We start from the raw sequence: 26,730 nt of genomic DNA on the forward strand, positions 1-26,730 counted from the left end.
GGTAAAAACAAAAAACCCTACAGAAAGTGGACATAGGAGAACCTACCTGAACACAACAAAAGCCATATATGACAAACCCACAGCTAACATCATTCTCAACAATGAAAAACTGAAAGCATTTCCACTAAGATTAGGAACACAACGAGGATGTCCACTCTCAGCACTTTTATTCAACATAGTTTTGGAAGCCCTAGCCATGGCAATCAGAGAAGAAAAAGAAACAAAATGAATCCAAATTGGAAAAGAAGAAGTAAAATTATCACTGTTTGCAGATGACATGATACTATACATAGAAAATCCTAAATGCACTACCAGACAACTGTTAAAACTCATCAATGAATTTGGTAAACCTGCAAGATACAAAATTAATACACAGAAATTTATTACATTTTATTATACTAAGAATGAAAGATCATAAATAGAAATTAATGAAACAATCCCATTTACCATTGCATTAAAAAAATAAAATACCTAGAAATAAACCTATGTAAAGAAATGAAAGACCTGAACTCTGAAAACTATAAGATGCTAATGAAAGAAATCAAAGATGATACAAACAGATGGAAAGATATACAATGCTCTTAGATTAGAAGCATCAATATTGTCAAAATTACTGTACTACCTAAGGCAAACTACAGATAAAAGGCAAGCCCTATCAAATTACCAACGACATTCTTTGCAGAACTAGAATAAAACATTTTAAAATTTGTGTGGAAACATAAAAGACTCCCAAATAGCCAAAACAATGTTGAAAAAGAAAAACAAATGGGAGGATTCAGGCTCCCTGACTTCAGCCTATACTACAAAGCTACAGTCATCAAAACAGTATGGTACTTGCACAAAACCACAAATATGGATCAATGGAACAGGATAGAAAGCCCAAAAACAAACACAAGCCCCTATGGCCAACTAATCTATGACAAAGGAGGCAAGAATACACAGTGGAGAAAAGACAGTCTCTTCAATAATGGTGCTGGGAAACCTTGACAGCTATGTGTAAAGAATGAAATTAGAGCATTCTCTAACACTATACACAAAAATAAACTCAATATGGATTCAAGAACAAAATTTAAGGCCAAATACTATAAAACTCTTTAAAGGAAAATAAAGGTAGAATGTGCTTTGACATAAATTGCAGCAATATTTTGTTTGACCCACCACCTAGAATAATAAAAATAAAAACAAAAATAAACTAATGGGACCTAATTAAATTTAAAAGCTTTTTCCCAGCAAAGGGAACCATTAAAAAAATAAAAAGAGGAGTTCCTGTCATGGTGCAGCAGAAACGAATCTGACTAGGAACTGTGAAGTTGAGGATTGATACCTGGCCTTGCTCAGTGGGTTAAGGATCCCCCATTGTTGTAAGCTATGGTATGTGTTGTAGACACAGCTCAGATCTGGCATGGCTGAGCTGTGGCATAGGCCAGCAGCTGTAGCTCCGATTAGAGCCCCTAGCCTGGGAACCTCATGTGCTGCAAGTGGAGCCCTAAAAATAAAAGAAAAAGAAAACCCATAGAATGGGAGAAAATCTTTGCAATCAAAGTGACCAATAAGGGATTAACCTCTAAAATATACAAACATCTCATGCAAATATATATATATAACCAAACAAAAAATGGCAGGAAACCCAAATTGACATTTCTCCAAAGATGACAGACAGATGGCCAAAAAACACATGAAAAGATATTCAACATCATTAATTATTAGAGAACTGCAAGTCAAAACTACAGTGAGATATCACCTCACACCAGTTAGAATGGCCATCATCAAAAAGTCTACAAACAAAAAGTGTTGGAGAGAGTGTAGAGAAAAGGGAAACGTCCTAATTGTTTCTGGGAATGTAAATTGGTACAACCACTATGGAGAACAGTATGGAGATTCCTTAAAAACCTAAACATAGAACTACCATATCACTCCTAGGCATCTATCCAGAGAAAACCATAATTCAAAAAGATACATGCACCCCAATGTTCATTTTAGTGCAATGTTCAATAGACAAGACATGGAAGCAACCTAGATGTGCATCAACAAGGGAATGAATAAAGAAGATATGCTACAGGATTAAGATGGCAGAAAAGAAGGACTGGAACTCAACTTCTCTCCTAAAAACAACAAAATTGACAACTAAAGACTGAGCACTCTTCACCCAAATGGACTGGAAACCTTAAAAAAGATATCCTACTCCAGAAGACAAAGAGGAAGCCACATCAAGAGGTAGGAGGGGCAATTACATGATATAAGCAACCCCATACCTCCCGGGTGGGAAGCCCCACAGACTGGAAACTAACTGGTTCACAGAGATTCACTTACAGGAGTGAGAGTTCTGAGCCCCACATCAAACTCCCACATGTGGGGATCTGGCACAGGGAGAAAGAGCCCCTGGAGCATCTGGCTTGTGCACAGGAGCTCCACAGGACTCGGGGAAACAGAGACCCCATTCTTAAAAGACGCACACAGATTTTCACGTGCACTGGGTCCCAGGGCAAAGCAAAGTCTCCATAGAAATCTGGGTCAAGGAGTTCCCGTCGTGGCGCAGTGGTTAACGAATCTGACTAGGAACCATGAGGTTGCGGGTTCGGTCCCTGCCCTTGCTTAGTGGGTTAAGGATCTGGTGTTGCCGTGAGCTGTGGTATAGGCTGCAGACGCGGCCGGATCCCGCGTTGCTGTGGCTCTGGCGTAAGCCAGTGGCTACAGCTCCGATTGGACCCCTACCCTGGGAACCTCCATATGCCGCGGGAGCAGCCCAAAGAAACAGCAAAAAGACAAAAACAAAAACAAAAACAAAAACAAATCTGGGTCAAACCTGACTGCAGTTCTTAGAGGACCTCCTGGGAAAACAGGGTGGGGGGATGTGGCTTGTTGTGAGGGAAGGACAATGGAAGCAAAGCTCTTGGGAATATTCATCAGCTGCCTTTTTCTGGAGGTGGCCATTTTGGGAAAATCTGCCCCACCCATCAGGTCTTAGAAGCCCCAGGCCAGACAACAATCCAGGTGGGATCACAGCCCCGCCCATCAGTAAACAGGCTGCCTAAAGACTCCCCAGGCACCCAACTGCCCCTAATCTCACCCAGAGACAAAGCCCCACCCACCAGAGGGAGAGGAATCAGCTCCACCTACCAGTGGGCAGGCCTCAGTCCCTCCCAGCAGGAAGCCTACAGCAAGCCCACCCACCCCACCCCCCACACCAACTTCAGCCACAAGGAGGGCAGACACCAAAAGAGAGGCTACAACTCTATTATCTGTAAAAAGGTCACCACACCAAAACCCCATAAAAATGAAAAGACAGAGAACTATAACTCAGATGAAGGAGAAAGAAGAAACCTCAGGAAATCAGCCAAGTGATCAGGAGATTCTCAGCCTCCAGGAAAAAGACTTTAGACTGTTGATGCTGAAGATGATGCAAGACATTAGAAATAAACTGGAGGCAAAATGGGTAACTTACAGGAAACACTGTAAGCACTGTGCAAAGAGATACAAGATATAAAACTTAACCAAGAAGAGATGCAAAATACAATAACTGAAATAAAAAATTCACTAGAAGCAGCTAACAGCAGAATACAGGAGGCAGAAGAACAAATAAGCCAGGTGGAGGACAGATTAGTGGAAATTATGGATGCAGAACAGAAAAGAGAAAAATGATTGAAAACAAATGAAGAGAGTCTTAGAGAACTCTGGGACAACATTAAATGCACCCAACATCCATATTATAGGGGTGCCAGGAGGAGAAGAGAGAGAGAAGGGGGTAGAAAAAATATTCAAAGAGACAATAACTGAAAACTTCCCTAACATGGGAAAGGAACCACTCACTCAAATCCAGGAAGTGCAAAGAGTACCATATAAAATAAACCCAAGGAGGAACACCCCGAGACACATATTAATCGAACTGATCAAAATTAAAGACAAAGAGAAAATACTGAAAGCAGCTAGTGAAAAGAAACAAATAATATACAAGGGAACCCCAATAAGGTTATCAGAAGATTTTTCAGCAGAAACTCTGCAGGCCAGAAGGGAGTGATGTGATATACTTAATGTGATGAAAGGAAAAAAACCTCGTACCAAAAAAAAAACAACCCCATCAAAAAATGGGCAGAAGATCGAAACAGACAATTCTCCAAAGAAGACATATGGATGGGCAAAAAACACATGAAAAGATGTTCAACATCACTCATTATTAGAGAAATGCACATCAAAACCACTATGACGTACCACCTTACACCAGCCAGAATGGCCATCATCCAAAAGTCTACAAAGGGTAAGTGCTGGAGAGGGTGTGGAGAAAAAGGAACCCTGTTACACTGTTGGTGGGATTGTAAATTGGTGCAACCACTGTGGAAAACAGAATGCAGATTCCTCAGAAAACTAAAAATAGAACTACCATTTGATCCAGCAATCCCATGCCTGGGCATCTATCCAGAGAAAACCATGACTTGCAAAGACACATGTACTCCAATGTTCATTGCAGCACTATTTTCAATAGCCAAGACATGGAAACAACCTAAATGTCCATCAACAGAGGAGTGGATCAAGAAGATGTAGTACATATACACAATGAAATATTACTCAGGGAGTTCCCGTTGTGGCGCAGTGGTTAACGAATCCGACTAGGAACCATGAGTTTGCGGGCTCGGTCCCTGGCCTTGCTCAGTGGGTTAACGATCCGGCGTTGCCGTGAGCTGTGGTGTAGGTTGCAGACGCGTTGCTGTGGCTCTGGCATAGGCTGGTGGCTATAGCTCCGATTCAACCCCTAGCCTGGGAACCTCCATATGCCTCGGGAGCGGCCCAAGAAATAGCAACAACAACAACAACAACAACAACAAAAAAGACAAAAAACAAAAAAAAAAGAAAGAAAGAAAGAAAGAAAGAAATATTACTCAGCTATTAAAAGGAACAAAATACCGGCATTTTTAGCAACATGGATGGACCTAGAAATTATCATGCTAAGTGAAATCAGCCATACAATGAGACACCAACATCAAATGCTTTCACTGACATGTGGAAGCTGAGAAAAGGACAGAATGAACTTTGCAGAACAGATATTGACTCACAGATTTTGGAAAACACATGGTTTCCAAAGGAGACAGTTCGGGGTGGTGGGGGGATGTGCTGGGGTTGTGGGATGGAAATCCTATAAAATTGGATTGTGATGATCACTATTTAAATGTAATAAATTCATTGAGTAATAAAAAAAAGATATGGTACAATTAAATAGTATTCACCCATACAAAAGAACGAAATAATGACATTTGCAGCAAGGTGGATAGACCTAGAACTTATCATAAGTCAGAGAAATATCATATGTAGAATCTAAAAAAAATGACATGAAAGAACTTATTTGTAAAACAGAAACAAACTTAAGAGATTTCAAAACCAAACTTATGGTAACCATAGTTGAAACTCTTGTGGGGGAGGGAAGAATTGGGAGAATGGGAATAGCATATATACGACTGTATAAAATAGATGACTAATAGGAACCTACTGTACAGCACAGGAAAACCTACTAAACAGTTTGTAATAAACTATGTGGGAAAAAAATAATAGATATATTTATATGTGTGATTGATTCAGCTGTACACCTGAAACTAATACAACATTGTAAGTCACTTATACTCCAATAAACTTAATTTTTTAAAAAATGGCTTAAAAATTTGACTTCTATAACTTTTCCATTAATAATGGCTACTTTTGCCATCCAGAAAACCAGTCATGCTTCCAATGCCACCAGACCTCTAATGATTCTTTTGGCTCTCGTGAGCCTCTCTGTAACACTCCCTGACCACTGGGTGGTAACACTGCCTCAGTGTTTTACAACCAGGACCCCAAACTCCATTCCCCTTAATGCCCCCACTCTGTGGGCTTATAATGAAATTCAGGTCAATATTACCTATGGGATAGGGGCAGAATGAAATAAAAATTGGGCTAAAAATTGTCAGCCCTATAGAACCAGTGAGTAATACCCTCTTACATCATCATCTTCTCTAAGTCAAGGGTATGGAATACTCCTGGACTTAACTTATACTAATGGGCCCTTGTCCCCACACTTTGTTCACAACTTGTCACTTTCATGGATTAAGAAGGCTGCTTCCTTGTTAAATTCTTCTGTTCCCAGAGCTCTTACTTTAAGATATGTCAGGATATGTAGCACTCCCCAGAATGGGGGATCAAAGACAAGGGCACCCCAAGAAAAATATGGTCCCTGTATAAATGCTCATCTTATATCAATAATGTGTGGCACAAAGGAGCCTGTACATTAGGACACTTGGTACCATTCATAATCACAATATATAATAATACTCAATATCATCCCAAGAGGGCCATTGATTAATATAGGCAGGAATAGGTCTGGCAGGGGGATTGACAGCCCCATGAGGAGCTTTGCAAACCACGAGGATGCCCTAGAAAATTTCAGCAGCACTTTAGAGAGCCTAACCCTGACCACTGGAACTGCCCTAAACAGACTTTCTTTTCTTTCTTTAGAGCCCTACCTGCAGCATATGAAAGTTCCCAGGCTAGGAGCTGAAGTGGAGCTGGAGCTGTGACTGCAACCCATACCATCACTCATGGCAACATCAGATCCTTAACCTACTGAGTGAAGCCGGGGATCGAACATGAGTCCTTATGGATGCTAGCTGGGTTTGTTACTGCTGAGCCACAATGGGATCTCTGACTTTCAATTTCTTTGACCTCACTGGCTAGTGTGGCCATGGACAATAGATTGGCCTTGGATTACTTGCTGGCTGAGCAGGGTAGCATCTGTGCAGTCATAAACAAAACCTGCTGAACCTATGTTAATAATTTGGGCCAGATGGAGATGGACATCAAGAAGATTTAGAACAAGCATCATGGTTACACCTCTGCAACCAGAAGTCAGATGCTAGTGCCATCTGGTCCACCAAGAAGAGCCGCCTCCCTAGCCTTACATGGTTCGTATCCCTTCGGGGCCCACGCCTGGTCACACTCCTACTCCTGCCTCTTTAACCTCTTGGTAAAGTTCGTGTCATCCAGGTTACAACAGTTCCATGTCAAAATGATGGCTATGCAAGGATTCCAGCCCGTACCACCCCCCAACTTGAAATAAGAAGCTATCCTTCCCCTGGGACCCTAGACAGGCATTCAGAGCTTTGAATCCCCAACAGGCAGGGTCAACGCCCCTGCCTAGCCCTAAAGCAACTACACAAGATTGTCCATCACCCCTCTGCTTCCCTTAAGTACAGGGGAGTAAAATCTCTGAGTGGGGGATGAGACAGGAGGGCAAGGGGCAGGACACAAATGCTAGATCAATAAAGGGGCACAGCTGTTAGGATGTGATGAAAACAAGCTGGAACTGTCTGAAACCTAGGTGGATTTGAAAATAGTTTGGTCATTGACTTTCACCTCCTTATACCTGCATTGTAACACTAAAAATCCCTCCCACTTATGCCAGGACAATTCCAAGGTGGAACATAAATGGCCAAAAAGTGGGCAATGGCCCAGTTCCTGGGAAATCACCACCCTTCTCTGAGATAGCAAGAATATTCCTCCCACTTGTTAGGGTATGAGGTTACTCAACCCATCAAAACAAACAACCCATGTCCTGGGGCCCCTCAGTTTCTGAGAAGGTCTATGTTCTGCCTATAGAGTGTGTCTCTCTCTAAATACACTCACTTTAACTTTTCTTTGGCTCTCTCTTGAATTCTTTCCTTCATGGAGCCAAGGACCCTCACTTGGCAGTCTGTCCTAAGTACTCCTGCAGGTCCTAGGATAAGGCATTTCCTTCTCCCACAGCATTCATATACCTGTTACAAGGATTTAATATGTAAAGCACTTAGTGCCTCTCCTATGGTCTGTGCCCAACTTAAGTAATCCATCATCACCCTCATCATTGTGGCTAATTCTCTAATGACTCAGGATCTTTGTTTCCCCTGGAGAAGAGACAATGTCATCTCCCTCTTAGAGTGGCCTGAGATCAAAGTAGGTAAGAGAATGGGATGTGAACAATCCATGGTAAGTCCCTGATATGTGGTCACTGAATCTGCATCTAGTGATTTTCCTCTTGCTGAGCCCTGCAGAAATGCTAAGGCCTTGGGTTCTTCAGGCATAATATACAGCAATCAGAAGATACGGAGCTCAAATATGGGGTTAAACAAAGCTGGATTTGAGCTCCAGGTCCTCTTTGCTTTGAAAGCTTGGACAGGTGTTTGGCCTTTCTATTCTTCATAGAATGGAGGATAATAGTATCTACTGTGAAACTGCAGTGAGATAAGCAGACTGTGGATTAGAGGAGCACCACAGACTGCAAGATGCATGCTTCTTGGGGCAGGTGCTCTTTGGCTTCCTGTTATATGTGCATGCCTATAAGTACACCTGCCCACAATGAGTGCTCAGTAAGTATTTGCAGCCTGACTACATGAGAGGTGAGGCAGACCCATCAGAACCAGGTGCTGAAAGGAGGCGTGGCCAAAGGGACCTCATGCTCTCACCAGAAGCTCAGCTGGGTCAGGCTGGTGTTCACATCCTCAAAGGCTTCATATCAGATAAGCAGGTGTCACTCTTGTAGAAGGGTCTTTTTACATTTCTTTTTCTTCTTTTTAGGGCCAAACCTGCGGCATATGGAATTTCCCGGGCTAGGGGTCAAATGGGAGCTGCAGCTGCTGGCCTACACCACAGTCACACCAGATCCCAGGCGCATCTGTAACTTACACAGCACCTTGTGGCAATGCTGGATCCTTAACCCGCTGAGCAAGGTCAGGAATCCAACCCGCATCTCACAGAGACAATGTCGGGTCCTTCACCCACTGAGCCACAATGGCAATCCCTGAGTCTCTTAAATTATTTAGTGCATTTATCTTCAAGTCTTCTAGAAACAAAAGTATTGTTCTGAAAAATGCTTCTTAGCAGGTGTTCAGAGGGCACTTCTAAATTTCAGCCATTCGCCCTATACCTCATCCCCTCCTGATCACCATGGCCAGAAAAACATCTTCTCCAGAACCCACGTGATAGTTACATTTTGGTGGAAGAAGCAAGAGATGTCTTCAGTTATTTTTTTTGTCTGTACCCATATGTGGAAGTTCCCAGGCCAGGGAGAGAAGATACACCACAGCTGTAACCAGAGCCACAGTGGTGACAACTCTATAGTCTTAACCTGCTGAGCCACCAGGAACCCCCCAATGTCTGGTTTCTATGAATTATCCTAAAGCAGTTACTCAGTCTGGCCAGAGACAGGGATATACAGTCACTGTCCAGAGGACTCTTGCTTATGAACCTGGCAAAGATGCTAGAAGATCCTAAGGGCATCTACATTACGAAGCCCTTGGAGATAAAGGTTCTGGGCCATTAAAGAATTAAAAACAGGGAGTTCCCGTCGTGGCGCAGTGGTTAACGAATCCGACTAGGAACCATGAGGTTGCGGGTTCGGTACCTGCCCTTGCTCAGTGGGTTAACGATCCGGCGTTGCCATGAGCTGTGGTGTAGGTCGCAGACGCGGCTCGGATCCCGCGTTGCTGTGGCTCTGGCGTGGGCCGGTGGCTACAGCTCCGATTAGACCCCTAGCCTGGGAACCTCAATATGCCACGGGAGCGGCCCAAAGAAATAGCAAAAAAAAAAAGACAAAAAAAAAGAATTAAAAACAACTGCAGCAATAATAATGCTGGTTCATATCAATTGAGCCCAGATTATGGGAGAGGCACTGGGCTAAACACTTTACATGTATAATTTTATTTAATCCTCATAAAAGGTATACAACTAGAGAAATGGCTTCTCTCTCCCCAGGATTTACTAACCAAGAAAACACTCTTAGGTCTTCAGGGAACCAATAAGCATGAGCATTAGAGGCCAAAACATTTGCTACTCCACAGCCTGTTGGTTGGAATTTTTTGAGGTTTCAATCTGAGCCTGTCTCAGGCTTACAGTACATGTCCTACTTCTAGTAAATTCCCACACATCCTCCAGGTCTGGGCTGACATGCCACCTCCTCAGGGAAGTGCTCTCCAGTCCCCAAGATGAGGTGAGGCTTCCCAGCCCAGTGCCTCTGCAGTCCTCAGGGCTGACTGAGACCACTGCACAGAAGACTCTGAATGAAAATATTCTGCTCACATGTGAGCCTCTCTCCCTGCACCGTAAGTGAGGACCATGTCTCACTGATTGGCTATGTCTCTAGTGCTTGGCTTTACGGCAACAACCAAGAAGGTTGATTCAGTCAGGATGACCTGCGCTGCAAGTAATAGAAAATCCCAGCGCAAACTCCAACGGGCTTAAACCATGCGGAAATGTTTAATTTCACAAAATTGGAAGTCCAGATTCTTGGTGGGGAACAGGTGCAGTAGGATCAGTGGTACATGATGTTATCCAGGCTTCCAGTCCTGATTCTTTTCTCTGACCGCCATCAATATCAGCTCCACCCTCGAGCCGGTTTCCCTTGTGGTCACAAGACAGCTTTCAGTGCTGCGTACTTTATTGTTCATGTGTAGCAGGGAAACCTCTTTTCAAGCATAGTCTATAAAAGTTTCTTGTAATCTGATTGGGTGAACGTAGGGTGGCCCCCACACACAGCCAGGGAATCACCATCATCTGATTGTCTTAGATTAATCATGGTTTCCATCTGGAATAGGAATGGGATGGGGAAAAAAGTCTGGGTTCAATTAGGAAGGAGGGAAGGAGGGGATGGATGTTGGCTATGCAGCCAGCAGTACCCCTTACATCTGTGCTAGATAATCATTTGGTGGGTGATATAATAAAAATGAAGAGCATGGCCTGGTGCTCTGAGGAGTTGTTCCCATGTGAAAGTCCACTGACCAAGTAGGCGGGGCTGAGGCTCTGGTGGTGGTTCTCGCCACCCTGGAACGTCCTTGGCTTTGGGGACTTTTGCTGATTGGGAAAACTGGGTCCTTTTCAGGCTGATGCTTCTGCTCCTCAGCAATCTTGCTCAGAGAGGACACTGGTAAACTTGTCCAGCCACGTGAAAACATGTCAAGCCTTTAGCAGGCAGTAGCCCTACCTCCCCATCGTAGACAGCTTCTTTAACCCTAGAGAGGTACTTATAGACCTGCTGTTCTTGTTTTCCTTATGGCCCAACCTCTTCAGCACTCATTAGCTTTCAAGATCCAGAAGTCTCTCTTTAGAGACAATTAAAGAATTATAGTCCTTCTTCCCAAGCCTGGGTCCTGTAATCTATCCAATCCGCTTCTCGGGGAGACGTGGAGGTTGGGGACAGATGGTAATAAAGGCCTTTGGGGGGAGTTCCCGTCGTGCTTCAGTGGCTAACGAATCTGACTAGGAACCATGAGGTTGTGGCTTCAATCCCTGGCCTTGCTCAATGGGTTGAGGATCCAGTGTTGCCCTGAGCTGTGGTGTAGGTCACAGACGTGGCTCGGATCCCGAGTTGCTGTGGCTCTGGTGTAGGCCGGCGGCTACAGTTCCAATTGGACACCTAGCCTGGGAACCTCTACATGCCACGGGAGCAGCCTGAGAAAAATGGCAAAAAGACCAAAACAACAACAACAAAAAAAAGGCCTTTGGGGTCAGATAGCCTGTCTTAGAACACTGCTTCCACTACTGACTCAGACTAAGACCACTGAACAATCACATACCCTCTCTGAGTCTTTTTCTCCTTTTCCACAGAGTCTGTTTTTCCTTTTCCTACTTCACAAAGTAGGGTCTTTATAAATAAAGCATTGTCTCCCCTAGCTCAAAAAACAGGCTTCTGAAAACTGCCAGAATAGAATTTGGGTTTGGGGAAATTAAGACCTTACAGAGGATTGGGGGCAACATCAGCAGTCAGCCTTTGAAAGGTCTCAGGAATTTATCTTTTAAATCTTTCCTAAAATAGAGTCTTAAAAAAAGAAAACGTTGGTGGCATTTAACACATTAAAACACGAATAACAAGTGCTATTCAATTAATTTCTATTTACCATCAATGACTTCTAAGAACATTTGCAACATCTCCCACGTCTTGAGTTTATAGGAAAATGCTGGAAAGTGAGATTGTAGGTAAGCAGATTCAGAGGAGTTTGCTGGGTTGCTTGTGTTTCAGGTCTCCATCCATAGACTCACTGTCTTCCTGGTGGTTTACTTGGGCTTTGTTTTCTTCTGTTCCCCAGAGACCCAGGCTCAAGCCACTGCAAAGAATAAACCCTAGGCACCATCTGTCTACACTAGGCCTGCTCCTCCCCTGGGCCTCTGAGTCTACAGGGAAACACTGCCACCCACCCAGCCACCCAGGGAGAAACCTGGGCATGGCCCTAACTCCTCCCTCACACAACCTTCCCAGGACCAGCTTAACACCCTTCAAAGAATCCATCTGCTTCCAGCCATATGCCTTCCAGGTGTGGTAGTTTAGCTTTCATTACTTATCAAGACCACTCCAGCCACTTATCTGCTTTCCTCCAGGCTATGCAAGGCAGTCAGGATGGAGGCAGATTCTGCCGCTTCCTTTCTTTAAACCTCTCTAACTCCATCTTCCCAGACCCCTGTCCCATGGACACCAGTCATAAAGAATACCATGAGCTCCCACCCCAATTATTGCCCACGCTCTGTGGGGGCTCCATGCCTTTCCACATGTAGCTCCAATTGTGAGAAACATTTCCCTCTACCTAACCCGAGCTAACTCATTTTTTATTTATTAAAAAAATTTTTTTTTGTCTTTTTGCCATTTTCTTAGGCCGCTCTCACGGCATATGGAGGTTCCCAGGCTAGGGGTTGAATCAGAGCTGTAGCTGCTGGCCTACACCAGAACCACAGCAAGGAGGGATCCAAGCCACGTCTGCGATCTACACCACAGCTCACGGCAACTCCGGATAGTTAACCCACTGAGCAAGGCCAGGGATCGAACCCAAAACCTCATGGTTCCTAGTTGGATTCGTTAACCCCTGAGCCACGACAGAAACTCCTGAGCTAACTCATCTTTGCCCTCAACTATTCAGCTCAGGTTTTTTGTTTTGTTTTTTTTTCTGGCCACACCCATGACATATGGAAGTTCCTGGGCCAGGAAATGAATCTGGGCTGCAGTTGCAGCAATGCCGGGTGCTTTAACCCACTGTGCTGGGCCAGGGATCAAACCCGCACCTCTACTGCAGTCAGGTTCTTAACCCACTGAGCCACAGCAGGAACTCCCACACAGCTCAGATTTTTTTTTTTTTTTTCTCTTTTTAGGACCACACCCGCAACATATGGAAGTTCTCAGGCCAGGGAGCAAATGAGAGCTGCAGCTGCCAACCTGCACTGTAGCTTGCAGCAAGGCCCGTTCCTTAGCCCAATGAGCGAGGGCAGAGATCAAACCTGAGTCCCACTATGTCGGGTTCTTAACCCGCTGAGCCACAACAGGAACTTCTCAGCTTAGAGTTAACCACTCTGTGCCTTGGTTTTTTTTTTAATTCTGTAAAATGATAATAACAGGACCTACATCACAGGTCATTGGAAGGAAGAAATGTGTTCATCCATGTAAAGCAAGAAGAATTGTGCCTGGCAGTTGGATAAATGTTTGCTATCATTATCCTTTCCAAGTAGCCTTGACCTTGAACCCTCCTCCCCAGATTATGTGCTTCCATACTGCCCACACTTCCCTCCTCATGACTGTGCAAAATGAACTCACATGGAGCCACTAGGCTTGTCATTCCTTGAGAGCGCCCCCAGGGTCATATTCATCTCTGTGCTCAGAGCAGGGCTTGGAGCACTGAAGGGACAGAGTGCATGTTAATTGAATGAATCAAGGTCCAAGCCAAGAAGCCCTTTAGCACTGCCTGAAAGTCATCCCAGAGGAGTTACAGAAACTTCCTCTCCCCAGGCTTCTGACAAAACATCCCCAGATGTCTGGGCTTCTGCCCCAGCACACACAGACCAGAGACGACCCCATCAACTTGCAGTGACATGACAGGTGGGGTTACTCTCTCCTTCACTTAAAAAAGGAAAAAAAAAAAATGAAGAGGAAAATGACTTAGTCATCACTGTCAAGCTTGGCAAATAAACACTGCTATTACACACTCCAGAACTCAAGGAGCCACACGTAATTAGGCACAGGTTCAATCAGCAGCAGTGCAAGTTAGGTGGGAGCGGCAGGGCAGGAGTGGCTCATTTGCACGCAGAAGAGATGGGGATGTTGATTTTCATGCAAACACTGTCTCTAAGATTCCCAATTAAATACGCACATTAATGTGCTTAAGGCCCTACCAAGGTGAGATGCTTTTTCTGAAAGAAGGAGCAGGGAAGCGGTGTGGATGTGTTTCTGGGTGGTGGTGGCAGGTTTATGATGACTTTATTGTTTTCTGATTATAAAAGTAATATATTTGCATTGTAAACACCTTGGAAAATATAACAATAAAGAAGAAAACCACTGCAATAATCTTATCATACACTTGGCCTTATCATCACTTTGATTTGCTCTGAATTCAGTAACTCAGTAGATGATCTCATCCAGTCTCAGGGCTTTAAGTGCTGTCTTTTTTGGGGGGGGGGGCGGGGCACACCTGAGGCTTATGAAAGTTCCCAGGCTAGGGGTGGAGTTGAGGCACAGCTACCAGCCTGCTGTAGCTTGTGGAAACACCAGATCCTTAACCCACTGAGTGAGGCCAGGGATCAAACCTACATCCTCATGAATGCTAGTTGGGTTCTTAACCCACCAAGCCACAACAGGAATGCTATCTTTATGCTCATAAGTCTCCAATTAATATCTCCAGTTCCATCCTCTCCACCAAGTTTCAGATTAGCTGTCAAGAGACAGAGCCCTACGGGTATTTAATAGCATCAGACTCTCAGTGCGGCCGTGAAACCGAGCAGGTCCTGTGGGGCTCTTGGGCAGCGAAGCCTTTCTGCATCCCTCATTTCTTGTTTTAGGAAGGAGACCTCATTCAGCCTCTAGGATCTTCTCTGAGTTCCCAAGGGAAGGTTCAAACAGTTGCCAGTCAGGGAAGGGAAGGGATGAAGAGATGGGGGAGGAGAAGTCAAGAAACAATAGTGCAGGAGTTCCTGTCGTGGCACAGCAGAAACGACACTGACTAGGAACCTTGAGGTTGCGGGTTCGATTCCTGGCCTCGCTCAGTGGGTTAAGGATCCGGCGTTGCTGTGACCTGTGGTGTCAGTTGCAGACACGGCTTGGATCTGGCATGGCTATGGCTGTGGTGTAGGCCAGCAACTACAGCTCCCATTAGACCCCTAGCCTGGGAACCTCCATATGCCTTGGGCGTGGCCCTAAAAAAAAAAAAAAGAAACAATAGTGCAGACTTGGGGCAGGGTCCTGGTTCCTCCATAAAGAATAAACCCCCAACAAATGAAAGATGTTATGAAGTATTCATTTCAGAAAGGAGGACCACCAGAACCAAACCTAGGGCCACTAAACACCAACTTCGACAAAGAAAAGCTTGCATCTACCCTGGTCCTTATCTGTGGCCCAATTTTCTACTCCCCAAACCTATAAAACCACATCCTATTCTCTCCCAAAGGAGGGGGCAGTCTTTAGGGTATTAGCCTGCCATGGCCTCCTTTGCCTGGCGAAACAATAAAGCTTTTTTTTTCTCCTTTGCCCCAAACTCTGTCTCCAAGTTTCTACTTGGCACTGATGGACAGAGGCCATGTTTCAGCAAGAGCCACAATAAACCTCTCCTAGAAAAACTCTCGTCCTTGGATCCTCCCCATATTAGCAAATGCCACTGTTACCCACCCAGCTGCTTAGGCTAAAAACTAGAAGTCACTTTCACCCACATTTAGTCCATCAGGAAGTCTTGTTGCCGAAACTCTGTCCACCAGTGCTGAATAGAATTAGGGAGAAAGAGTTTGGGGCGAAGGGAAAAAAATAGCTTTATTGCTTTGCCAGGCAAAGGAGGCCACAGCAGGCTAATACCCTAAAGACTGCCCTCCTTTGGGAGAGAATGCCAAGTGGTTTTATAGTTTTTGGAGGAGAAAATAGGGCTACAGATAAGGATCAGTATAGATTCAAGCTTCCATTTGTCTTCAAATTTGGTGTTTAGTGGCCTCAGGACTGGTTCTGGTGGTCTTCCTCTTTTGTTTTAATTTGTTGGGGGTTTTAGTCCCACAGAAGAACTCAGTGATTTCTAGAAATTATCACGCTAAGTGAAGTCAGCCATGCAATGAGACACCAACATCAAATGCTTTCACTGACATGTGGAATCTGAAAAAAGGTCAGACTGAACTTCTTTGCAGAACAGATGCTGACACACAGACATTGAAAAACTTATGGTCTCCGGAGGAGACCATTTGGGGGATGGGGGGATGTGCTTGGGTTATGGGATGGAAATCCTGTGAAACTGGATTGTTATGATCACTATACAACTACAGATGTGATAAATTCATTTGATTCATTAATAAAAAAATAAAGATAATGAGGTAAGCACACACACACAAAAAAAGCCCCAAAAAACTCAATGATATTGTTAAGTATATTCCTTGAAGAGGAACCAGGACCCTGCCCCAAGGCTGCGCTATTGTTTCTTGACAGCTCCTCCCTTATCTCTGCATCTCCTCCCTTCCCTGATTAGCAACTGTTTGAACCTGCCCTTTTGGAACTCAGGGAATGTCCTGGGGGTTGAAGTTTATTCCCTAAAAACAAAAAACGGGGACACTGAAAGGCTTGTGCTCCAGAGCCCCACAGGGCCCTGCTTGGTTTCAGTCTTAACTCTACCTCCAAAAAATATCCCCATTTCCTATACATCCTCCATCTCTATGGCCATTCCCCAAATGCAAGAGGTCAGCATTTGTTGCCTGAACTTTTTTAAGACCAGTCTCCTAACCTTTTTCCCTGCTTTCCCTATTCTTTGTACAGCAGTCAGAATAATATCTGGTTCCTTTCTTAAGCCTGATACCTAAATTAAAACATAAGTAATCTAAGGTCTGGATCATGTATGCATATGTACCCAAGTTGATTTACAGAAATTATCTCCTAATATCCACTGCACCAGCAGCATCTGAGTGTCTGGACTTTGGGATGGCACCCCCATCGTATCGCACACTTGGCCGAGAGCAGGCTTGGATGTTTTCACTGGTGTACATTTCTCTCTGCTACTGACTGAAGTGAGGCACAATACTAACTCAGGTAGAGTATAGGAGCATGGGTTTCCATGCATTCTTCGATATGGCCATTGATTAACATTTGTGGCTTAAGGGCTCCAGGGAGTAACATCCCCACAGGCCTTGTTTACTATAGGGAGTGTACCTATGCCTAGATGGCCTTTAATCCCTAATCCCCTGTGACTCAGTTTATGGGAAGAAAAGGGCAAAGAAACTATGGGATTTATGGGACATTTCCACCCCCTAAGACCCTTATTGGACAAGGACTGATATAGGTAATTGAGCAAAGCCAATAGGAGAAAACCACATCTTTCTGGACCCCATGTTGGCACCCCCCCCCCCCATCTTTAAAGAATAAAAACTCTTCTAGGACAAGAGAGACCAGGAGTTCTTCTCCCTACTCTCAGCAGCCCTGGGAGCTATCTATTTGCTTTCCTTTAATAAGGACTTTGCTTGTTTGATGCCTGTGTGTTTGTGGAGTTCATTCTCCGACTGTGCGAACAAGAGCCCCGATTCTGGTAACATCTTTCCAGCATCAGAAGCAACAATGATCGCTTTGATCATTTCATATCCATATGCCAGTATGAAATTTCAATCTATGGCACAAGTGAATCCAAAATATAATTTTACAGTTTTTCTCATAATTGAACTTAGTATTTTCTGGAACCCTGATATTGTCTAGTGGAGGAAACTCCAATCTATTTAATTCTAAATAAATTCAATCACTTAGGGATTTTCTCTGTCCCCTCAAGATTACACTCAGTCAATCTGGATTTTCTCCACCGCTTGCTTCTGCTCAGGACTCTAGATTTATCTAAATTGACAGAGGTAGCGGGATAGGGAGCAGCTTTATAGAATCCTAACCCCAGGCAGAAAAAGGGGAGGCAGATCTAATTTAGAACTGTCATCTGGCCTTGCTGGAATCTACTAAGAAGAATTTTGTGTTCTATGGTCTTTGGCTTACCCCACTTTTTTTTTCAGCTGAGCTGTCCCTTGCCTGCCATCTACTCTAGGTGTCAACTGGTCCAAGCAGCACATGTCTGACCCATTGTTAACAATTGCTAGACCCTGCTGGGGATGTAGGGAATTTTCAGACATTCCACCATGGCACAGAGGCCATGCAACACAGAGAGATGTCTTGGGTTCTCTGTGTCCTGCTGTCAGTCCATCTCCACTTCGGTCCACCTTGCTGCCTCTCTTGGCTTGCACTTGGGGAATTCTGCACAGGCCCCTTCTGAGGCTTCCCAAGCCTATCAAGCATTCTATTGAAGCAGCCTGGTCCCCAGGCTGAGCAACTGTAATCTGTTCCCTGTGGACAGATAACTTCAAGATAAAAGCTGCATCCTCCTTGGATAAAAGATATAGACCACCTATTTCTCATTCTTGAGGTCAAGGAGACCTCTGAAACTTTCTCCTTCAGGAGTCAGAGAAAGGAGGGGCTCCATAGTACATCCTGTCAACTTCCCAGAAACTCTTGTGCTACAATCCTCCTGGCTAAAAGATGCATGCACACACAGGAGAGGGCCATGAGTTAGGCCAAAGCCAGATGAAGCAAGATGATTGGTCAGAGGAAGCCCAGAAGGACTGCCTCCATACAAGCGATTTAAATGACCTCCAAAGCATGTGTCACTCTCTTCCTCTCTTGCTCTTGCTCTTTGTCTTTGCCTCTGTCTCTCTCTTCCTCTCCCCTCGCCCCACCCCCGGCCCAGAGCCTGCCTGTGCTTTCTTCCTTCCTATCTCTATCTCTCTATCCTCTCTTAATAAACCCTTATTTGCCTCACTACCCTCAGTCTCTTTGCAGAATTCTTTCTCTAAAGGGACAAGTTCTGGGGACCTACATCAAGTGATTAGGGTTCAGCATCCTCACCCCACAGCCACCCCAGAACACTATCAGCTCCTGGCCTGGGATTCAGCTCCAGGAGGAGGTTAGTGTTGTAAACGTGAAGATATGCTGCTGCTCAGATCCCTTTTAGTGGATGGACTTGATGGCCAGCTGTGGGGAATGAGTGCAGCCCACAGATGGTCTCCAGCTGTCAGCTCCTCTGAGATGCAGACAGCTAACCATCTCTCTCAAGCCTTCTCAGAACTTCTGATTTTGATGCCTGAGTAAGATGGAGATATAAAGGTCCAGCCATTCCACCCAACCTAGTGAGTAATATTTGCTCTAGGGCTTTGTCAGACTTGCATCTCAGTTCAACTTCTCCCTCTGCTAGTGCCACTTTCTTTCCCTTTCCTTTTTTGATGTTAATTCCTAATCAACATTTTGCACCCCAAACTTCATCTCAGAGTTTGCTTGTAGAGAACCCATCCTGGAACAATTGCTAGGCTGAGCCATGTGCAGGGGCCCCTCTCAGAAATACCCACTGCCAACTCTTTGGCTTCCCCTAGGACCCCTCTATCTCTGCACAGCTCCTGGTACCTCCATGACTCTATACAACTAGACCATGAACTTTTAAAATATTCGTATACGTTTTTATTTTTAGTATTTTTTTTTTTTTACAACTCAACAGCAAAAAAGCCAACCACCCAATGGAAAAATGGGCAAAAGACCTGAACAGACAATTCTCCAAAGATGTACAGATGACCAACAAGCACATGAAAAAATGTTCAACATCACTGATTATTAGAGAAATGCAAATCAAAACTACTATGAGGTAGGAGTTCCCATCATGGCTCAGTGGTTAACAAAACTGACTAGTATCCATGAGGATGTAGGTTTCATCCCTGGCCTTGCTCAGTGGGTTAAGGATCCAGCATTGCTATGAGCTGTGGTGTAGGTCGCAGACATGGCTCAGATCCCAAGTTGCTGTGGCTATGGCATAGGCCAGCAGCTATAGCTCCAATTGGGCCCCTAGCCTGAGAACCTCCATATGCCACAGGTGTGGACCTAAAATAGAAGACAAAGAAAACAAAAACAAAAACCCTACTATGAGGTACCACCAGTCAGAATGGCCATCATTAATAATTCCACAAAAAACACATGCTGGAGAGGGTGTTGAGAAAAGGGAACCCTCCTACGCTGTTGGTGGGAATGCAAGCTGGTACAGCCACTATGAAGATCAGTATGGAAGTACCTTAGAAAACTAAATATAGAACTACCATATGACCCAGCAATCCCACTCTTGGGCATACATCCAGACAAAACTTTCCTTGAAAAAGACACATGCACCTGCATATTCATTGCAGCACTATTCACAATAGCCAAGACATGGAAACCACCTAAATGTCCATTAACAGATGAATGGAGTAAGAAGATGTGGTATATATACACAATGGAATACTACTCGGCCATAAAAAAGAACAAAATAATGCCATTTGCAGCAACATTGATGGAACTACAGATTCTCATACTAAGTAAAGTAAGTCAGAAACAGAAAGACAAATACCATATGATCTAATTTATATCTGGAATATAATAAAAGGCACAAATGAACCTTTCCACAGAAAAGAAAATCATGGAATTGGGAGAACAGACTTGTGGTGGCCAAGGGGGAGGGGGAGGGAGGGAGAGGGACTGGGAATTAGGGGTTAATAGATGCAAACTATTGCCTTTGGAATGGATAAGCAATGAGATCCTGCTGTATAGCACTGGGAACTATATCTAGTCACTTGTGATGGAGCATGATAATGTGAGAAAAAGAATGTATATATGTATGTGTGACTGGGTCACCTTGCTGTACAGTAGAAAATTGACAGAACACTGTAAACCAGCAATGATGGAAAAAAAAATCATTTAAAAAGTATTTTTTTTAAGTATCACATAATCTCCCCAAAACCATTGTAAACATCATAGCACATGGCTTTTGGCACAAGAAATGCCACTTTTGAAATACAGAAACATTTTCTATCAACCTGTTTTCTTTGCCAGGACTTTGAAAAAGCTCTTTGAAACTCAAGATTGAGAATTGATGCCTTTGTTCTCTTTTGTTTGGCTGTAGCCTTCCTTCCTTGAGGCAATGAGCTTAGACTGCCCAAGATGCTGCCCCAAATGATAGAAAGTTCCCATGGTATCTGAGGAATGTGGAGGTCTGTGTGTGTGAAATATGTAAAATACTGGGGTTCACCCAAATCAAAAATCTTATGCTAGCTTATTTGCCAAATAACTATAGCCTTCTAAATGCCACTGAAAAATCAACTATAATAAAAAAAATTTTAAACTATAATAAAAAAAAATTTTTAAAACCACTGAAAACAGTTGGAGCTCAAGTCTGTGCTGGTTCTAAAACCCAGATGTGGGAGGTGAAGCCACAGTGAGGTGAGAGCTCTCTCAAATCATAACTGTCAATACTGAAAGTTAAAATATGATCTACCAAGAACTTGGAAATCAACTTTCTCTTCAAAAAAAAAAAAAAAATGCAAAGTCCCCTGACATAGAGCAGCACACCAAAGAATAGGGCTCTCTTTTATCTCAGTAGATGTATCAAAATTAAGAGTCCCAGAAGCAGTCTTAGGTTGTCTTTTTGTTTTGTTTATGGTTTTCTTTGCTGTAAAGACCTTATAGGTTTGATTAGGTCCCATTGTTTCTTTTTGTCTTTTGCCTTGGGAAAATGACCTAAGAAAACGTTGCTACAACTTATGTCAGATTTACTTTTTGCCTATGTTTTCTTTTAGGAGTTTTAAGGTGTCATGTCTTTAAGCCATTTTGAGTTTATTTTTATGTGTGGCATGAGGGAGTGTTCTAACTTCACTGGTTTACATGTAGCTGTCCAGTTTTCCCAGCACCACTTGCTGAAGAGACTGTCTTTTCTCCAGTGTGTATTCTCACCTTCTTTGTTGAAGATTAATTGACCTTAGGCATGTTGGTTTATTTAGGGCTTTTTTGTTCCACTGATCCATGTTTGTTTTTGTTGCAACACCATGCTATTTTGGTTACTGTAGTTTTGTAATATTGTCCGAAGTCTGGGAGGTTCATGCCTCCAGCTTTGTTCTTTTTCCTCAAGATTGCTTTGACAGTTCTGGGTCTTTTATGGTTCCATATAAACTTTAGGATTATGTGTTCTAAATTATCAATTATGTTATTTATTAAAGAACAATTATATGTTAGTTCTGTGAAAAATATCATGGAAACTTTTGACAGGGCTCACATTAAATCTGTAGATTGCTTTGGGTAGTATAGCCATTTTAACAATATTAATTTTTCCAATCCAAGAGCATAGGATATCTTTCCATTTCTTGGAATTGTCTTCAATTTCCTTTATCAATGTTTTACAGTTTTTGGTGTATAAGTCTTTCACCTCTCCTGCCAGATTTATTCCCAAGTATTTTTTTGATGTACTTTTAAAAGTGATTTTTTAACTTTTCTGATATTTCATTGTTAGTGTAAAGGAATGCAACAGATTTCTGTACGCTAATTTTGTAAGACAACCTATGGACTGGGAGAAAAAAATTCACAAACAATGCAGCCAGTAAGGGCTTAATTCCAAAATATACAAACCAACATTAAAAAAAAAAATCAATAAATGGGAGAAGGAGTTCCCGTCATGGCTCAGTGGTTAACGAATCCGACTGGGAACCATGAGGTTGTGGGTTCGATGCCCAGCCTCAATCAGTGGGTTAAGGATCTGGCGTTGCCATGAACTGTGATGTAGGTTGCAGATGAGGCTCAGATCTGGCATTGCTGTGGATCTGGCGTAGGCCAGCAGCTACAGCTCTGATTGGACCCCTAGCCTGGGAACCTCCATGTGCTGTGGGTACAGCCCTAGAAAAGATAAAAAGATGAAAATAAAAATTAAAAAAATAAATAAATAAATGGGAGAAGACCTAAATAGACATTTCACCAAAGAAGACACACAGATAGCCAACAGGCCCATGATGAGAAGATGCTCAACATCACTATTAGAGAAATGCAAATCCAAACTACAATAGGGTATCACCTCATACCAGTCAGAACAGTCATCAAAATGTTTATAAATAATAAATGCTGGAGATTGTGTGAAGAAAAAGGAAACCTCCTACATTGTTGGTGGGAATGTAAACTGGGGCAGCCACTATGGAGGAGTGTGAAGGTTCCTTAAAAAACTAAAAATAAAGTTACCATACGATCCAGCAATCCCACTCCTAGGCATACACCCAGAAAAGACGTAAACTCTCATTTGAAAAGATACATGTTCCCCAATGTCCTATTTCACTATTTACAAAAGCCAAGACATGGACGTAACCTAATTGCCAACTGACAAATGAATGGATAAAGATGAAAGGTATGTCTGTGTGTGTGTGCATGTGTGTATTACATACAAAAATACACACAGGAATATTACTCAGCCATAAAAAAGAATGAAATAATGCTGTTTGCAGTAACTTGGATAGACCTAGAGATTATCATACTGAGTGATGTAAGTAAGACAGAGAAAAATATCATATATCACTTATGTGGAATCTAGGAAAATGATACAAATGAACTTTTTTTACAAATATTTACAAAGAAAATTGTCTTATGGTTACCAAAGGGGAAAGGGGGTGGAGAGGGATAAATTAGGAGTTTGGGATTAAGATAAACACACTGCTAATATAAAACAAACAACGACCTACTGTATAGTACAGGGAACAATATTGAGTATCTTTCAATAACCTATAATAGAAAAGAATTTGAAACTGATTATACACATATTATTGCATATAATGTATAACTGAATCACTTTGCTGTATACCTGAAACTAACACAACACTGTAAATCAACTATACTTCAATAAAAAAAATTTTTAAAGAGTCCCATAAGCAGATATTGACAGTTCTATTGGAAAGTCTTTATTGATTGTGTAGGTTGACAAACGCAAAATGTTGACAGTATTCTGTTACAGTGGTGACCCTCACTCTGATCTCTGATGAGCCACACTCTGTTTATTGCCTCCCCTAGAAGCTGGGCTGGTCCTGTGACACGCTTCAATGAACAGGCTGCAGAGGAAGTGGTGATGTGTCAGTTTGGGGCAAAAGGCTTAGGAAGACCTATTAACTTCCACATTTGTACTCTTAGAAGCTCTGAGCTCCCAGGTCAGAGGACTAGCAACACTGCTGGAGAGACCTGATGGACAAGCCATGTGGAAAGAGAGGTCCTGAGATTGTACGAAAAGGGAGGAAGCTCATCCATCCCATCTGAGCCCAGCCCCCATCGATCTACCAAGGAAAAACTGCCACAAGAGTGACCTCAAGTCAGACCCGCAGAACTCCGCAGCTGAGCCCATTCTGTTTTGAAGAAGTATGAGAAAAAAATACAACTTTTTCTGTGTCAAGCCGTTGTAGTGGTTATTAAATATTCAATTCACCTTACTTTCTCTGTGCTAATCTCTGGATCATCCAACAGCCTTCTAACCCATTCCCGATCCCTGGCCCTCAACCCTGCCAAGCAGTTCTGACTTAAGGGAAAGAAAGCACTAGTAAAAGACTGGTGAAACTTTCCTCCTGGCTTGTAGACTGACTTCTCACTGTGTCCTCACATGACTTTTCCTCAATGTGTGCATGTAGAGAGACCAGAGCAAGCTCTCAGGTGGTGCTTCTTATAAGGACACTGATCCTACTGGATCGGGGCCTCACCCTTATGATCTCATCTAAACTTAATCACCCTCTTAGAGGCCCTGTTTCCATATACAACCACAATGGGGGTCAGGGCTTCAACATCCGAATTTTGTGAAGACAGAAACATCCAGTCTATAACAATGGATAAAGATACAGATCACTTAAGAAGCAGAGAGGAAGGGGTGGGGGTTCCTACTTAGTGGCCGTTATCTTCCATGACCTAGGATCATCTGTTCATGATGGGTGGGATCTGAAGATGATGGAGCTCAGAGGAAAGGCACACGTTTTAGAACAGAGCAAGGGAAGGGGAAGGCAGAGAGGATTGAGAACCCCATTCCAGCTGAAGGCGTAGCTGTGAAATGGAGCTAATCCAGAGCATAGCTAAGCACTTTAATTTGGGAGCCATCCATAGCTCCGGATGGATCAATGGTTCAGGAACAATAACAACAAAAAGAGCAGTGGATTTATCCCACGTAGGAGAGGAAGGTGTGTGTATCTAGAGGTTGAGGTTGGAATGAGTGGGTCCAATGTCCACAGGATCCAGCCTAGGTTAGGCAAGGAGCAAAAATGAAATGGGATCAGAAACATTGGGATGAAAGTAAAGAGAGGGCTTTGGAGAATCTGAAAAGTAGCATCTCATTTCACAAGGGCTCTTGAAGGTTAATGGTTGCATTTGCATCTCAACCTAACAAAGATGGTTCTGGTAGCTGCCTTGATTCCCTTTCAAACTCCATGCCTTTCTCCCTTAGGATGGACTGCCCAGCTTGCACACGCATCTGCTGGAGCACATTTGTTACAAAGCCATAGAGGTAATGAAAGATTTGTATGAAATTCTTATTTATAAAGACAGGCTCCTCAAGAGAGGACATTTTTTGAGAATTTCATCAAGTCAAAGAGACCCATTTCCTTAGCAGAAAGAGGTGATTAGTTGAGGTATTCATGATATAACTATCATATGTTGGTGGTGGGAAAATTCCCCCAGAATTGTCCCCAGTCATACCCATAACCTTGGCATAGTTTAGAGGTCACCAGCTCAGCCCCTCCTAGTGATGTGACCTTGGGCAAGTAAATCAACTTTCCTGAGCTTGTTGGCTCACCTTGAAAATAACTTCCCAGAGTTCCCGTCATGGCGCAGAGGAAGTGAATCCAACTAAGAACCATGAGATTGCGGGTTCAATCCCTGGCCTCGCTCAGAGGGTTAAGGATCCGGCATTGCTGCGAGCTGTGGTGTAGGTCGAAGATGCGGCTCGGATCTGGCATTGCTATGGCTCTGTCGTAGGCCGGTGTCTACAGCTCTGATTAGACCCCTAGCCTGAGAACCTCCATATGCCTGGGTGTGCCCCTAAAAGGACAAAGGCAAAAAGAAAAAAAAAAAAGAAAATAACTTCCCTTCCAGGGCTGTCATGTGGGCAGAATGAGATAATGGATATGAAACAGTGCAAAGTTTAGTCATTAATTACTTGGTTGAACTAAGTGCCCAACCACCCCATCTTTGAGGCTGATATATATATATATATATATATATACACACACATATATATATTTTTTAAAGAGCAGACTTACCTGGAGGATGATCTGAGATAGGCTTACTTATGGCTTTAAATGAAATTCCTTCTGGTCCCTTTCAGATCCACTGAGGAAAAGTGAAAGACGGTTGAGTCCTTGAAGCTTAATGTGCATTTAAGAAGCAGCTCCTGGGTCTTTGGCCATGGTTCGCAAGGTTAAGCACGCTTCAGAATCACCCAAAAGCCTTGTTAAAATACAGATGGCCTACTCCACCTCCAGAATTTCTCAGTCAGTAGTTCCGGGGTGGGGCCCGAGAATTTACATGTTTAACAAGTTTCTAGGTGCTGCTGCTTTTGCCCAGGAGCAGAATCACTGATCTCAAAGAGCTACAGCCCTGGGAGTTTCTGCTGTGGCTGAGTGAGTGATGCACCTGATTAGTACCCATGAAGATCAGGTTTGATCCCGGGTCTTACTCAGTGGGTTAAGGATCTTGCGTTGCTTCGAGCTTCAGCTCAGGCTGCAGATGCAGCTTGGATCCTGTGTTGTTGATGCTGTGGCGTGCGTAGGCAGCTGCAGCTCATATTGGATCCTTCACCTGGAAACTTCCATATGATGCAGGTGCAGCCCTAAAAAGCAAAACAATAAATAAATAAGTGAGCTACAGCTCTGATACTGGGCATTGCTTCTCACCTGGTTCCTTTTCGCAGAGGAGCCAGCGAGGAAGGCATT

This window comes from Phacochoerus africanus, chromosome 2 (assembly GCF_016906955.1).
Source record: "Phacochoerus africanus isolate WHEZ1 chromosome 2, ROS_Pafr_v1, whole genome shotgun sequence".
Lineage (NCBI taxonomy): Eukaryota > Metazoa > Chordata > Mammalia > Artiodactyla > Suidae > Phacochoerus > Phacochoerus africanus.